General features: G+C 51.0%; 3 non-coding genes across 3 annotated transcripts; all 3 read right to left on the bottom strand.

Moving 5' to 3' along the window:
- Positions 1-361: 361 nt before the first annotated feature.
- On the bottom strand, positions 362-468 carry LOC144717397 (U6 spliceosomal RNA). The gene has a single exon (XR_013585115.1). It is a non-coding gene; the product is annotated as a U6 spliceosomal RNA (small nuclear RNA).
- An 801-nt stretch (positions 469-1,269) lies between these two features.
- On the bottom strand, positions 1,270-1,376 carry LOC144717398 (U6 spliceosomal RNA). Its single transcript, XR_013585116.1, has one exon. It is a non-coding gene; the product is annotated as a U6 spliceosomal RNA (small nuclear RNA).
- An 809-nt stretch (positions 1,377-2,185) lies between these two features.
- Positions 2,186-2,289, bottom strand: LOC144717381 (U6 spliceosomal RNA). The gene has a single exon (XR_013585101.1). It is a non-coding gene; the product is annotated as a U6 spliceosomal RNA (small nuclear RNA).
- Positions 2,290-6,000: the final 3,711 nt, after the last annotated feature.

Below are 6,000 nucleotides of genomic sequence, written 5' to 3' on the forward strand. Positions count from 1 at the left end.
AGGGAGGACCACAGTGTAATTTTGCATTCAAGGAGAAACCAACGTGGCCAGGAAAACTACAAACATGAGTCTAACGCTCAAAGATCTGAAAAGACAGGTACGGGAACCTACTTGTTGTACTTCCTCGCCAGCCCCCAGATCTGTGTCATGCCAACCAGCTCAAGACACTTAGTGTATCATTCGTGTAAGCAAATAAATTGAGCAACGCTTGTTTGCCATTAGGTACAGGAATAGTCTTGGATCTTTCGATAAAGTCACGTAGAAGGGAAATAATAAAATAATACATATTAAACATAATAACATTCTCACGAAGTTTCGGCCGCAACACAAGCAGACGTTCAGGAATGTGAATTAAAAGGTGAAAAATATGGAACGCTTCACGAATTTGCGTGTCATCCTTGCGCAGGGGCCATGCTAATCTTCTCTGTATCGTTCCAATTTTAGTATATGTACTGCCGGAGCAAGTACACAACACACTAGTGTCGCGACGGGTATTTGTAACACCAGGGTACTAACATGCTTTTCACCATGGGGCCTGTCAAATATGTTCTAGTGTTTAAAAAGAGCAACGTGTTGGCAGTAATTCTCACGAAACATTATATTCTAATATTATAGATATGTAGATATGAATTTTACGTTAAAGAAGTGTGTTTATTGAGCACATATTTGTTGGGATTGACTGGCATGTTTTATGCAGGAGTGCATTGTGGGATAGAACAGGTGGGCACACTGGAGGTGCCTTCATGGATGGCACAAAGATGTCCTGGGTCAGAGGCAGTTTGAATTTACTGACGGGCCAAAGCCGTTCTTATTAGCACATTTGGTCATTCAGCACGTAGGAAAAGAAATAAGTATGCGACGTTTCGAGCACGGGCCAACGCAGTGTCACCAAAGAATGTATATATTTGAGGGAGGACCACAGTGTAATTTTGCATTCAAGGAGAAACCAACGTGGCCAGGAAAACTACAAACATGAGTCTAACGCTCAAAGATCTGAAAAGACAGGTACGGGAACCTACTTGTTGTACTTCCTCGCCAGCCCCCAGATCTGTGTCATGCCAACCAGCTGAAGACACTTAGTGTATCATTCGTGTAAGCAAATAAATTGAGCAACGCTTGTTTGCCATTAGGTACAGGAATAGTCTTGGATCTTTCGATAAAGTCACGTAGAAGGGAAATAATAAAATAATACATATTAAACATAATAAAATTCTCACGACGTTTCGGCCGCAACACAAGCAGATGTTCAGGAATGTGAATTAAAAGGTGAAAAATATGGAACGCTTCACGAATTTGCGTGTCATCCTTGCGCAGGGGCCATGCTAATCTTCTCTGTATCGTTCCAATTTTAGTATATGTACTGCCGGAGCAAGTACACAACACACTAGTGTCGCGACGGGTATTTGTAACACCAGGGTACTAACATGCTTTTCACCATGGGGCCTGTCAAATATGTTCTAGTGTTTAAAAAGAGCAACGTGTTGCCAGTAATTCTCACGAAACATTATATTCTAATATTATAGATATGTAGATATGAATTTTACGTTAAAGAAGTGTGTTTATTGAGCACATATTTGTTGGGATTGACTGGCATGTTTTATGCAGGAGTGCATTGTGGGATAGAACAGGTGGGCACACTGGAGGTGCCTTCATGGATGGCACAAAGATGTCCTGGGTCAGAGGCAGTTTGAATTTACTGACGGGTCAAAGCCGTTCTTATTTGCACATTTTGTCATTCAGCACGTAGGAAAAGAAATAAGTATGCGACGTTTCGAGCACGGGCCAACGCAGTGTCACCAAAGAATGTATATATTTGAGGGAGGACCACAGTGTAATTTTGCATTCAAGGAGAAACCAACGTGGCCAGGAAAACTACAAACATGAGTCTAACGCTCAAAGATCTGAAAAGACAGGTACGGGAACCTACTTGTTGTACTTCCTCGCCAGCCCCCAGATCTGTGTAATGCCAACCAGCTGAAATCCTGAAGACACCTAGTGTATCATTCGTGTAAGCAAATAAATTGAGCAACGCTTGTTTGCCATTAGGTACAGGAATATTCTTGGATCTTTCGGTAAAGTCACGTAGAAGGGAAATAATAAAATAATACATATTAAACATAATAACATTCTCACGACGTTTCGGCCGCAACACAAGCAGACGTTCAGGAATGTGAATTAAAAGGTGAAAAATATGGAACGCTTCACGAATTTGCGTGTCATCCTTGCGCAGGGGCCATGCTAATCTTCTCTGTGAAGTATTGGAAAATGACGGCAGGAAACTCCTTGACGGGAACACACTTCTTTTATTAAATCTTGACTTGTAACAATACAACGCGTGGCCTCTCTTCTTCACAATGCGCTTCTCTTGACTCTGGATTCTGTGCTGCCGGCTCTCTGTGCCTCGTGTAGACTCCGCGCCTCGGCTACACTCCTCTCTCGCCTCGTGTAGACTCTGCGCCTCTGCTACACTCTCCACTCGCCTCGTGTAGACTTTGCATCTCTCTCTCTGGCTACACCGTATGCATACTCGGCTCGTGTAGACCTTCCTCTCTCGCTGGCTACACCGTATGCATACTCGGCTCGTGTAGACCGTTCTCTCTCGCTGGCTACACCCTATACATTACTCAGCTCGTGTAGACCGTTCTCTCTCGCTGGCTACACACTATACATTACTCAGCTCGTGTAGACCGTTCTCTCTCGCTGGCTACACACTATACATTACTCAGCTCGTGTAGACCGTTCTCTCTCGCTGGCTACACACTATACATTACTCAGCTCGTGTAGACCGTTCTCTCTCGCTGGCTACACACTTATACCTTACTCTCCTCTACTCTCCATTACTCTCCATTACTCTCCTCTCCGGGCTCTATCTCTGCACCCTTGTCTTCATTCTTAGATGGTTCCACTTCTGCCCCTGCTCCTCTGTGCATCACCTTATATACCCCTTCTTCCCGGGAGACGGAGCGGATGCGGACCTCAACGTCGGCACCGCTCCTCAGTTACCCAATCCCCACGCGCTATCCCTACGATCCGGTTCCGCTCAGCGCGTGTTTCCACTCCCCGACCAATCACACCGCGCTGCTACCCGATCACTCCCTCTGGGCGCGTCACGGCACACAGCCAATCAGCAGCACTACCCCCACCCGCGCACTGACGCCTGCTCCTCCCCGTCAGCGCGCGTCACCACACACACACCCGTACATACGCGCTGGCACACGACATATACACCCAGCGCGTATCACCACTACATCACCCCCTCCCACATAGCTCGCAGCCGGCCCGGCTGCTAACAACAACCAACCGCGACGATAAAACGACAACCAACAAAAAAAAACCCCGTAACCCCCCGAGTGTGCCCCGTAACATAACACAACAACAACAACAACAAGAATAACTATGTACAGATTGACAATGAACCCGAAAAGTCAACAATAACACGATACGAGCAAATTCGAAACGAACGCGCCCCACGTCCCTGCGACTACACGCAGTGACGAGGCGCTCCAACTGCCCCGACTCCTCACGAGGCAGGTCATGCAAAGTAGCACGACCTGGCGCGAGTCCGTCTGGCTGGTCCATCGTATGGGGCGGGACACTGACGACCGTCCGGCGGTTCCGGCTGCTCCAGACGGCGCGGAACGGGCCTGAAAGGGCCGGCCCCGCCGCGGAGATCCGGCCGCCGGTGATCGGCAGCTGTCAGTTCCGAGACACCTGGGAGCAGATCAGGCGAAAATACGTGTGGATCAGGCAGAGACATTTCCCCCTCTGGGTCGCCGGTCACGTCACACGCCCGGCCATCACGACACAAGGGGAGGCCATATGGAGGCGAGAACGGTTTCAGTCGGGAGGGGTGAACGTACCACCGGCGCTTTCCCCACTTTATCTGAACGCACTGGGGCCGTGCAACGCGCACAACCTCCACGGGTCCCCTCCACGGTCTCAACAATTTAGGCGACGTAGCCAAGGGTGCCTGAGGGCAATGCAGCCAGGCCCTGTCACCTGGTTTCCATTCGTGCATGGACACCTTCCGTGCCCGCAACCGTTCATTAGCAATTTGGCGAGCCCGCGAATTAAGCCGCGCGGCCTCCCTCGCCTCTGTCAGCTTGTGAATATTAAACTTAATATGTTCTGCCAAATTAGAATTAGTTCGTGGAGCGGACAGGCCAAGTTGCTTTTCTATTGGCGGGTCAGCTTCCCGACCGTACATCAAATAGAATGGGGAAAACCCCGTAGCTGCATGGGGGGCCATTCTATACGCAGCAAGGACTCCCGGGACCTGCAGGTCCCAATCTACATGTGCCTCGCACACCTGCTGGCACAGCATGGAAGTCAAGGTTTTGTGGAGTCTCTCCACCATCCCGTCAGTCTGCGGGTGGTACGGGGAGGTACGCACCTTCTTGGTACCCAACAGATCGCACACCTCTTGCAACAATTTACTCGAAAAATTTTTACCTTGGTCGGTCAGCAGGCGTTCGGGAGCCCCCTTGTCCAGGACATAGCCCTGGACGAAGGCATCCGTCACAGCCGCTGCCGACTGGTTAGCGAGAGGCCACGCCATAGGCCATCGGGTAAAGTATTCGACCCCCACTAACAAATATTTATTCCCTCTCGGCGTGACTGGGAAGGGCCCCAAAATATCGAGTGCAACGAGCTCGTTGGTACGCGAGACCTGAATAGATTGCAGCGGTGGATTAGCTGCCACGGCCGGTGGTTTACGCCTGGCGCACTCAACGCACCCCTTCAGAATATGCACCACATCACTTCCCATTCCCGGCCAGTAATAGTCACGCTGAAGCAGGGCAAGCGTCTTGTTAACTCCCAAGTGCAAGAGGCGTTCGTGTGCCGCCAAGACAACCCTCCCCCTCACAGCGGAAGGCACCACGAGTGCGTTCCGCCGGGACAAACTGTCCCATTTCAATAACACGCCCCGCTCAAGTACATAGGAGCCGGTACGCTCCTGGTCCCCCTCGGGACCCCCAACCTTGCGGCGCAATGCTAGCAGCGAGCTGTCCGCCATCTGGAGGCGGCCCCATTCGCTGAGCGACAGCGAGAGCAGCGAGTCCCGACCCTGAGAGGCAGTGGAATCATCCCCGATCGGTGCGCCCGCTGTCGCAGCCAGTGCCCCCATCTCCCCCGCAAGCGTCGGTTTACAGCGCGCCGATCCCGACAAACACGCGCATTCATCACAAGGCAACAACCGCGACAAGCAATCGGCATTCGTGTGTCGCAACCCCTTACGGTACGTAGTCGTAAACTGATAGTCCTGGAGGACTTCCAACCAATGCGACAACTGGCCCGAGGGCTGGGCGACCCTCAATGAATACTGTAGCGCCGCGTGGTCCGTTCGGACTGTAAAGTGACGACCATAAAGATATGGCCTAAACTGCTGCACAAAAAAAACAATGGCAAGCAGCTCGCGACGGGTGACACAGTAGCGCTGCTCCGCCGGAGACAACACCCTACTACCGTAGGCGACAACTCTTTCGACACCCCCAACGACTTGGGATAGCACCCCCCCAATGCCCGTGTTGCTAGCATCCGTGTCCAGCAAAAAGGGACTGGCAAAATCGGGATAACACAAGGGTGGGGCACCCACCAAGGCGTCCCGGAGGGAGCGAAACGCGGCCTCCTCCTCCGGTCCCCATTTGAACTTCACTCCCTTCGCCGTTAGAGCGTGCAAGGGTTTTGCAATAGTGGCGAAGTGCTCAACGAACCGCCGATAATAAGAAGCAAACCCGATGAAACTACGCACGTCGGAAACGGACGTAGGTGTCGGCCACGAACCGACACAATCCGTCTTCGCGGGATCGGTGGAGATCCCCGAAGAATCGACAATGTGACCCAAGTATCTAACGGACCTACGAAGGAGGTGACATTTGGCCGGTTTAAATTTCAACTTAGCCGATCGCATTCGCAAGAACACCCCTCTCAATCGCCGGAGGTGTTCCTCAAACGTTTTACTGAAAACAATGACATCGTCCATATAAATCAAGCATGTAT

This window comes from Lampetra planeri, chromosome 3 (assembly GCF_965212315.1).
Source record: "Lampetra planeri chromosome 3, kcLamPlan1.2.h2, whole genome shotgun sequence".
Classification (NCBI taxonomy): domain Eukaryota; kingdom Metazoa; phylum Chordata; class Hyperoartia; order Petromyzontiformes; family Petromyzontidae; genus Lampetra; species Lampetra planeri.